This window comes from Rutidosis leptorrhynchoides, chromosome 10 (assembly GCF_046630445.1).
Source record: "Rutidosis leptorrhynchoides isolate AG116_Rl617_1_P2 chromosome 10, CSIRO_AGI_Rlap_v1, whole genome shotgun sequence".
NCBI classification, from domain to species: Eukaryota; Viridiplantae; Streptophyta; class Magnoliopsida; order Asterales; family Asteraceae; genus Rutidosis; species Rutidosis leptorrhynchoides.
In genome coordinates, this window is record NC_092342.1 from 8026684 (window position 1) to 8038988 (window position 12305).

Consider the following 12305-nt stretch of genomic DNA (forward strand, 5'->3'; position numbering starts at 1 on the left):
TATCCATATTACTCAATGATGATAAAAATTCTATTTATCAACTCATATTTTTTATGAAAACAAAATTATTGTTATCCATGACGACCTCGATCAAATTTCGGGGACGAAATTTCTTTAACGCGTAGGTACTGTGACAACCCGAAAATTTTTGACCAAATTTAAACTTTATCTTTATATTATTTCGACACGATAAGCAAAGTTTGTTAAGTTAAATTTCAAAAATGTTAACTTTATTCATACATTCATTTAACCTCGACCAAGTTTCGACGATTCACGAACCAATATATAAATGGATATGATTATATATGTATATGTGTATATATAGTATAACTTGAAAAGTTAACAAAGTATTAAATGTATAATAATTTACATGAACGCATCTGTTTCGACATAAGTTTAATATATTTATCGACGAGATTAAAAGATAATATCAAATGATTGAGTTATCTGATACATTGTGTTATGATTACGGGTCTCCGTTGAGAGGTCCACTATGATTTAAGAAATATTTCCTTTTTAACGGTATTCGGAATAATTGGTAAAGTGATTTACAAGAAGGAACTAGACAAGGGTTAGTGGAGTTTCCTGTTCGATTTCCTATATAGGTGTTAACTAGTTAACTGTCATATTATTTAGAGTGAAAGAGAAATGTTGGGAATATAGATAACTTAGTAAATGGATATCGACAAGTTAAGAAAAATGACATTTTTTCATTAAAGAAATTTCATACGTTTATCTAACCTTCGGACTATATCTTACGCTTCACCAGTAAATAGTAATTTAAAAACTTGAAAACCTGTTATGAGTTATATACGATTTTACTTTCCTAAAACATTTTATGATATAACGATTCCCATTAGTTTAACTTTTAAACAAAATGATTCTTAAATATATTTAACTTTGAAAAACAAATTATAATGTTTATTTGATTTGATTTCAAACGTACTAAAACGTTTTCAGTTTAAAAAGAACTTTATTAATAAAACATTTTAAGATAACTTGTTTATGAATTTTGAATAATTTAATTAAAGTTTATATTATAAATTACAAGTATATATATAGTGTTTCAAAAATGTAAACGTGATATGACGTAATATTTTTCTATTATTTAAACAATTATAAACGAACTTCGAAATATAATTACTTTTGAAAAACTAAAATATAATATTGTTAAATAAATATTTCAATCCTATATAAAAATATGTACAAAATTATATTTTCTTTGAGAATATATATATATATATATATATATATATATATATATATATATATATATATATATATATATATATATATATATATATATATATATATATATTTTAAAAAGTGATTAAATGTAATATTAACTAGATACAAAACGTTTTGATTTAAATTACCCTATGTACATATAACGAGACGTCGATTTATAAAAGCAAATGACCAAAACATTCAAATGTATAAGTTACATTTCATGGAGTATAATTATTGGTGAGGTAAGTCTAATTATTGATAAAGGTACATGTCGCGAAACGTAAAGTACAAGTTTTCTAAGCGTACGAAAGGACGTTCAAAAAACCGAAACTGGCACAGAAGTCGAGCGTCAACGTATAATTCATCGGTGCTAAAATTACAAATCAACTATGCACGAGAATATAATATAATATTTAATTAATCCTAAAGATTAAATATATTATATATTAAATAAATATTTATATATGTAATATGAGTGTCGGCAAGACACTTAATTCGATTGTGTGTTGTAACCAGGGACCATGCAATCGCATGAGTCCCTCTCTATACCCTCATGCGATCTCATAGAAGGGGGTAGGTGGGCAACAATCTCTTATAAATCGAATTCGAACGGGTTTCTAAAATCATTCACTATCTCTTCTTCTTTCGCATAAATATATATACATGTATATTATTGTTATTATTTATTATTATTATTATTAATATTAAGATTATTAATATCAAATCTTATTATTAGTACTAGTATTATTAGGAGTGATATTATTAGTATTATACATAAAATACTACGACGAGGTCATGAGCGCATTATTTTCAAAACCGGTTTTCGAGCGGGATAAAACTAAGGAGATTGTGGGTTATAGCTATGGAGGTTATGGGTAATGTTCGGGGGTATTCTCGTGAGGTCAAACTAGTGTTTATCATCTCCGTTGCATCTTCGTACTTTCTTGCAATATTGAATCTCAATATTGATACGTGAGCACTCATAACTTAACTTTTATATATCATTAGTGTATCCCTGACTAGTGTTCAAGTATACAGGATTATGCATGCTTGTAAATTTAATATTGTCATTAAATAGTTGATGATAGATTATGAACTAGTTACATATGCGGTTGAGATAAGGTATATGATATGCATGTCGTTGGAAAGCTAGCGAAAAATTAAGAACTTTTCATTTAGAACTCGAATGGTTTCGATGAACAGATTAGAAGTTATAGTCAACTGAACTTTTGTATTATTGTTAAAATGATTATTATTACTATCGTCGTTATTATCGTCGTTATTATTATTATTACCTAATAATAATAATAATAATAATTATTATTATTTATTATTATTAATATATGCATCATTATTTAAAAATCGTATTTTGTTATTATTATTATTGTTATTATTATCAGAAATTATTATTAACATTATCATCATTATTATTATAATTACTAGTATTATTATTAATATTATTATACTACTTATTAGTATCATTATCTTTAAAACTAATATAGTATTATCTAATTATTATGATTGCGATTATTATCATTATTATGAATGCGATATAAAAGAGGATTAAAAACTATTAAACAAATCGATTAGGAAATAATGAGTATGAGTATCATGATGAAATTAAATTATGGTAAGATATTGATTTAGATAAAAATATCATTTTCATTATTTTTATCATTACTTTTACTATTAAAAGTATTATTATTAAAACTATCATTTTTACTAAACTTATTATTGTTAATAGAAATATCATTGCTATTGTAAAATATCACTTTTATTATCATTTTAGTATTATTATTAATAAAAATTATCATTTTGAAAAGAATTATTATTTTTATAAAATATTATTATTATTACAGTTAATATTAAAAAGTATCATTATTATTAAGATTATCATGTTTAGAATTATCATTTTATCATAATTAATATCATCTTTAGTAAATATAAATATTGTTATTATTTTAATTAATAGAATACTAATAATAATTATTATTACAAAATATTACAACTTTTACTTATTATTGTTACCATCGATATTATTATAACAAATAAATATGTGATACAAAGATATTTTTACCACATGTAATATAACTACATTAATATTACATACCACTATATTTTTATGATATTAAGTGAACTTTATAAATTTTATTATTTAAGATATACAAAAGTATCTTTTTATCATATATAAATTTTAAATATAATTTTATTAACAAATGACTTTTAGTATTTTACTTTAATAAAAATCTGATAAATATATTCAAAAATATATAAAACGACTATATTTAATCATGTATAACTTTTGGAAGTCATCTTGGGTCAAGTTGAATTTTGTTGACTTTACATGATAAACTCGAGCATTAGGATTGTGATACACTATGACCTGACCTAAAGTGTTAGACAGATATTGATCATTATATAAATATATATATACTTATTATAGGTTCGTGAATCAGAGGCCAACTTTGCACTTGTTCAATGACATCATATGTATTTACTACGAAATACATTATTGTGAGTTTCATTACTCCCTTTTTAAATGCTATAGCAATATATATATTTTTTGGGACTGAGAATACATGCGCTTTTATAAATATTTGACGAAATAGACACAAGTAATTAAAACTACATTATATGGTTGAATGGATCGAAGCCGAATATGCTCCTTTTAGCCTGGTAATCTAAGAATTAGGGAACCGAGCCCCTAGTTGACGCGAATCCTAAAGATAGATCTATCGGGCCCAACAAGCCCCATCCATGGCTGCGGATGCTTTAGTACTTCGAAATTTATATCATGTCCGAAGGATGTCCCGGAATGATGGGGATATTCTATATGCATCTTGTGAATGTCGATTATCAGGTGTTCAATCCATATGAATGATTTTTGTCTCTATGTATGGGACGTATATTTATGAGAAATGGAAATAAAAATCTTGTGGTCTATTAAAATTATAGAAATGATCGATTATGATAAACTAATGAACTCACCAACCTTTTGGTTGACACTTTAAAGCATGTTTATTCTCAGGTATTAAGGAAATCTTCCGCTGTGCATTTGCTCATTTTAAAGATATTACTTGGAGTCCTTCATGGAATATTTCAAAAGACGTTGCATTCAAGTCATTGAGTTCAATAGAGATTATTATTAAGTAAATGACAGATTAGGTCACTTATAGGTTGGATATTATGAAATGGTATGTATGCCTGTTAACTTTTGATGTAATGAAAGTTTGTCTTTTAAAAACGAATGCAATGTTTGTAAAATGTATCATTTAGAGGTCAAATACCTCGCAATGTATCCATATGTTATTGTATTCGTCCTTATGGATTAGGACGGGTCGCTTCATCCTACAAGTCCCGCAAATAATGCACAACCTTCAATAAGTCTAAGACTAGGCACCTATTCCAAGGTCATCTAATTCCCTTAGACTATGCTCTGATACCACTTGTAACGACCCCAAATCCGTTTACCAAAAACGAAGCACAGTTTATTTATAAGGTAGGTCCCAATAACATCTAAGTACATAACCATTTCAAAATAGTTTTTTGTAAACAATTTATCATAATCACTCGTTTAACATTTTACCTCGACTCTTGGTTTACAAATGACACCATACATTCTTACGAGAATGTATTTCACATACAAAGTTTGACTTGACACAACAAAATGATACGACCTTAAAACATTTACACAACACCAGGGTTAAGACATAATAGCCCAACCCGATACCAAGAGCATAATCCCGAGGATCTACCAAATCCCCAAATCCACGTCCAATATCCAATAGCTACCCCGTCGAGCCCAAGCACTCCTAAGCCTCTAGTCTAAAATCTAGCAAGCTTCATCATCACAAATACATGTAAAAAGGTAAACAACGAGAGGGGTAAGCTTACGCTTAGTGAATGCAATAGTTATATATATAAATATACAATTTACCTACTTGCACCCACTTACACAACCATGCATAAAGTTCCGCATATCAATGCATACAAGCTAGCATTTTCAAATGTACAAACTAGCATCATCTGAAATGTCCCGTTCTTATTGATTAAAATGTTCCATATTAATTGATTTCGTTGCGAGGTTTTGACCTCTATATGAGACGTTTTTCAAAGACTGCATTCATTTTTAAAACAAACCATAACCTTTATTTCATAAATAAAGGTTTAAAAAGCTTTACGTAGATTATCAAATAATGATAATCTAAAATATCCTGTTTACACACGACCATTACATAATGGTTTACAATACAAATATGTTACATCGAAATCAGTTTCTTGAATGCAGTTTTTACACAATATCATACAAACATGGACTCTAAATCTTGTCCCTATTTTAGTATGCAACAGCGGAAGCTCTTAGTGTTCACCTGAGAATAAACATGCTTTAAACGTCAACAAAAATGTTGGTGAGTTATAGGTTTAACCTATATATATCAAATCGTAACAATAGACCACAAGATTTCATATTTCAATACACATCCCATACATAGAGATAAAAATCATTCATATGGTGAACACCTGGTAACCGACATTAACAAGATGCATATATAAGAATATCCCCATCATTCCGGGACACCCTTCGGATATGATATAAATTTCGAAGTACTAAAGCATCCGGTACTTTGGATGGGGTTTGTTAGGCCCAATAGATCTATCTTTAGGATTCACATCAATTAGGGTGTCTGTTCCCTAATTCTTAGATTACCAGACTTAATAAAAAGGGGCATATTCGATTTCGATAATTCAACCATAGAATGTAGTTTCACGTACTTGTGTCTATTTTGTAAATCATTTATAAAACCTGCATGTATTCTCATCCCAAAAATATTAGATTTTAAAAGTGGGACTATAACTCACCTTCACAGATTTTTACTTCGTCGGGAAGTAAGACTTGTCCACTGGTTGATTCACGAACCTATAACAATATATACATATATATCAAAGTATGTTCAAAATATATTTACAACACTTTTAATATATTTTGATGTTTTAAGTTTATTAAGTCAGATGTCCTCGTTAGTAACCTACAACTAGTTGTCCACAGTTAGATGTACAGAAATAAATCGATAAATATTATCTTGAATCAATCCACGACCCAGTGTATACGTATCTCAGTATTGATCACAACTCAAACTATATATATTTTGGAATCAACCTCAACCCTGTATAGCTAACTCCAACATTCACATATAGAGTGTCTATGGTTGTTCCGATATATATATAGATGTGTCGACATGATAGGTCGAAACATTGTATACGTGTCTATGGTATCTCAAGATTACATAATATACAATACAAGTTGATTAAGTTATGGTTGGAATAGATTTGTTACCAATTTTCACGTAGCTAAAATGAGAAAAATTATCCAATCTTGTTTTACCCATAACTTCTTCATTTTAAATCCGTTTTGAGTGAATCAAATTGCTATGGTTTCATATTGAACTCTATTTTATGAATCTAAACAGAAAAAGTATAGGTTTATAGTTGGAAAAATAAGTTACAAGTCATTTTTGTAAAGGTAGTCATTTTAGTCGAAAGAACGACGTCTAGATGACCATTTTAGAAAACATACTTCCACTTTGAGTTTAACCGTAATTTTTGGATATAGTTTCATGTTCATAATAAAAATCATTTTCCCAGAATAACAACTTTTAAATCAAAGTTTATCATAGTTTTTAATTAACTAACCCAAAACAGCCCGCGGTGTTACTACGAAGGCGTAAATCCGGTTTTACGGTGTTTTTCGTGTTTCCAGGTTTTAAATCATTAAGTTAGCATATCATATAGATATAGAACATGTGTTTAGTTGATTTTAAAAGTCAAGTTAGAAGGATTAACTTTTATTTACGAACAAGTTTAGAATTAACTAAACTATGTTCTAGTGATTACAAGTTTAAACCTTCGAATAAGATAGCTTTATATGTATGAATAGATTGATGTTATGAACATCATTACTACCTCAAGTTCCTTGGATAAACCTACTGGAAATGAGAAAAATAGATCTAGCTTCAAAGGATCCTTGGATGGCATGAAAGTTCTTGAAGCAGAATCATGACACGAAAACAATTTCAAGTAAGATTTCCACTCGAAATAAGATTGTTATAGTTATAGAAATTGAATTAAAGTTTGAATATGATTATTACCTTGTATTAGAAAGATAACCTACTGTAAGTAACAAAGTTTTCTTGATCTTGGATGATTACTTGGAATGGATTTAGAAAACTTGGAAGTAAACTTGCAATCTTGGAAGTATTCTTGATTTTATGAAACTAGAACTTTTTGAATTTATGAAGAACACTTAGAACTTGAAGATAGAACTTGAGAGAGATCAATTAGATGAAGAAAATTAAAGAATGAAAGTGTTTGTAGGTGTTTTTGGTCGTTGGTGTATGAAGTAGATATAAAGGATATGTAATTTTGTTTTCATTTAAATAAGTCATGAATGATTACTCATATTTTTGTAATTTTATGAGATATTTTATGCTAGTTGCCAAATGATGGTTCCCACATGTGTTAGGTGACTCACATGGGCTGCTAAGATCTGATCATTGGAGTGTATATACCAATAGTGCATACATCTAAAAGCTATGTATTGTACGAGTACGAATACGGGTGCATACGAGTAGAATTGTTGATGAAACTGAACGAGGATGTAATTGTAAGCATTTTTGTTAAGTAGAAGTATTTTGATAAGTGTCTCGAAGTCTTTCAAAAGTGTATGAATACATATTAAAACACTACATGTATATACATTTTAACTGAGTCGTTAAGTCATCGTTAGTCGTTACATGTAAATGTTGTTTTGAAACCTTTAGGTTAACGATCTTGTTGAATGTTGTTAACCCATTATTTATTATAACAAATGAGATGTTAAATTGTTATATTATCATGATATTATGATATATAATATATCTTAGTATGATATATATACAGTTAAATGTCGTTACAACGATAATCGTTACATATATGTCTCGTTTCGAAATCATTAAGTTAGTAGTCTTATTTTTACATATGTATTTCATTGTTAATACACTTAATAATATATTTACTTATCATTTAACATAATTAAGCAAGTGTATCAATATCTTAATATGATTCATATGTACCTAGTAAGACGTTGTTATAACGATAATCGTTATATATATCGTTTTTGAGTTTCTTTAATTAATAGTCTCATTTTTATGTACATAACTCATTGTTAAAATACCTAATGAGATACATACTTATAATAAAATCATGTTAACTATATATATAACCATATATATGTCATCGTATAGTTTTTACAAGTTTTAACGTTCGTGAATCACCGGTCAACTTGGGTGATCAATTGTCTATATGAAACCTATTTCAATTAATCAAGTCTTAACAAGTTTGATTGCTTAACATGTTGGAAACACTTAATCATGTAAATAACAATTTCATTTAATATATATATAAACATGGAAAAGTTCGGGTCACTACATCATCATTAGCACATAATCTCGATGATATAAATGCTAAATAATAAACAACACAAAAACCATTGATGTTCAAAACATCCGTTAGTATTCAAGGTGTCATGACCCGGAAAATTTCGACTAATTTTAAATCAAACTCTCGATACGATATTGTATTTTCAACACGATAAACAAAGTCTGTTAGGTTGGATCTTAAAAATTTTGAACTGTTTCATATATTCAATTGACCTTCGACCATTCCCGACGATTCACGAACAACTATTTGTAAATAGTTACATATATATTTAAATATATATATATATATATATATATATATATATATATATATATATAAATATTACTTGTAAATATATAATATTATATTTAGTTGTTAAAATAATATAATTAATATATTTATTTACTTAAACTTGTTAATTAGGAATTGATATATATATATATATATATATATATATATATATATATATATATATATATATATATATATATATATATATATATATATATATATATATATATATATATATATAGAATGTATATATTGAAAATGAATGATTTTGAGCCTAATTAGTAAACGTCAGTAACACTCGGTTGATGATTCGTTAGTTTTAATATAGATATAATATATGTTCATGATTGATTAAGATAAAAGTTGAATTGTAAATTGATTACGAAGATTTTAGATTTGTTAAAAATATTTTTACATTTTTAAGTTTAAATATTAGTACTCCGTACATACAAATTGGAACATAAAATAAACAATTATCGAACCTTTTTGATCACGTTTCAAACAGTTAATGAGTGAAATAATTCAATATATTTAATCTAAAAATTTGGAATTTTTAGGAACAATTTTATATTTTAACTGTTTAGCATTGGACACGATAACACACTCTATTGTCGGTAGAATACGTACAAGAAATGTCACGAGAACTCTTACTATTTGTTAAATGATTAAAGGTTGTTTTAATTTATTATTATTATTATTAATATTATAATTATAAATTATAGATATATATAATGTTACATAAGAATGCAGTCCAATTCTTTCATCCCCACTCTCGCCACACTTACAGTTACAACAGGCCACCACCTTCGGCCCAACACCACAGCAGCACCATCTACACCACCCTTTACCACCTAGTAACCGCCGCTATCTCTGGTTTAAAAACAACACCCACAACCACCTTTCGTCACCTGATTATCACCAAAAATACTACCACCACCTTGTAAGTTTCTTGTCTTCTGTGTCCACCTTAAACCATCACTAAACCACCACCGGAACCATGACAATTGCTGCTACAGTCCTTATCGACCACCACCATTAAAAAAAAACCTTTTTATATTTTGGCTGCTTTTATTTTGCTTTCCACATCGCTGAAACCATCGTCCAGACCATCTACTTTATCCTGCTCGACTTCTGTAATTGTTCAGCTACAACCACTATCGTTTCTTTCTGTTTTACAGCCATAATCACGGAACCCATATGAAAAAGAAGATGAACAGTGATCTATTCAGAGGATGTTGTTGCTTCGTACATTCCTGTTTAAAAAATCACGAAATGGTGATGAAAGATGAATAAAGATGATGAGTATGCACGTATGTTTTTTTTTTGTTGTTGTTGTTGTTGTTGTCTTATTCGACCTATTTAGTTATACCAGAAGTGTTAATATTGATGAGATTATGTTATGACGTTGGAGAAAGAATAGAAGATACGCATTTGATTATGATAAATATAACAGTTTATGAGGTACTCGATGATGACACAGAGATGATGAGGTGTTCGTTGTTTATGTTTACATTTAGGTAAGCTGCAAAACAATAACTTCAAATTATTAATGGGCCGAGAATATATATTAGTCTTTTGGGCTGAGAATACAAATTAGTTTGTTGGGCCGAGATGAAACATAAACGGGTTAAATATAGTTGGGTTAGGAGATATAACATAAAAACTGAACTTGGAAGAATGGTTTGGGTGTTTGATGGGTGAACGAGTGGTCTTGAGTTCGGTTCTAGGCTGTGACATCTATTTTTTTAAGCCTCCTTTAAGGTAGTCTAATGTTCTTTATTATTATTATTATTATTATTATTATTATTATTATTATTATTATTATTATTATTATTATTATTATTATTATTATTATTATTATTATTATTATTATTATTATTATTATTATTATTATTATTAGGGTTACAATTACTGTTATTATTATTATATATTACTATTAATGTTATTATTAAGTATTAAGTATTATTATCTTTATTATCACTATTATTATTATTATTATTATTATTATTATTATTATTATAAGTATTATTATTATTAATAACATTATTATCCTCATTAGTATTGTTATTATTAAAAATTATTATTTTTATAACTATATTATTATTATTATTATTATCATTATTACTTTTATATTAACAAAATTATTATAACAAATAAATATTTTCTATATAAGAGTATATTATCTACAACTACCTCAATACATCTAATTGTATATATTAAGATTATTTATATAATAGCTACATATAACAAATTGTTGATTTTTGGATATAATATTAAACATATGTATATATAAAACTATATAAACATTAACTATATTAAATATATATACAAATTAAAATTATAAGATATATAATTTAGGATATAATATATAAATTATTCGATTACGATTATATGTATTAATATACATATGAATGATATAGGTTCGTGAATCCGAGGCCAACCCTGCATTGTTCAATATAGTCATATGTATTTTTACTACAAAATACATTAGGTGAGTTTCATTTGCTCCCTTTTTAGTTGCTTTTGCAATATATATTTTTGGGCTGAGAATACATGCGCTGCTTTTATAAATGTTTACGAGATAGACACAAGTACTTAAAATATATTCTACGTTGAGTTGTACCACCCTGCATATCTTCCCTAATAGCTTGGTAACTACTATTTACATGTGGTATTGTAAACGCGAATCCTGTTGATAGATCTATCGGGCCTGACAACCCCAACCGGACTGGACGACCAGTATTCAACGGTTACACAGTACTTCGTTTCGGTGACTACACTTGGTACAGTGTAGTGAGATTTCATAATAAAGGGAATATGCGACGTTGATTAAATGTTAAGTATGGTTACCAAGTGCTCAACCACTTAGAATATTTTTATTAAAACGTTTGTGTATATGAAATCTTATGGTCTATTAAGATATTGAAATGATTGTTATGATAAACCTATGAACTCACCAACCTTTTGGTTGACACTTTTAAGTATGTTTATTCTCAGGTATGAAAGAAATCTTCCGCTGTGCATTTGCTCATTTTAAAGATATTACTTGGAGTTATTCATGGCATATTTAGGACAGTACCTCGCAATGGGACCAAATGTTGATGACTTCGTCCAGGAGGATTTGGACGGGTCATCACAGTTGGTATCAGAGCGGTGGTCGTAGCGAACCAGGTCTTGCATTAGTGTATCTAACTAGTAGTTGTTAGGATGCATTAGTGAGTCTGGACTTCGGCCTAGTAGTTGTTAGGTTATATTAATAAGTCTGGACTTGAACCTGGTCTGCATGTCAAAAGTTTTTGCTTACCACCATTTGTCGAAAAATATCTACT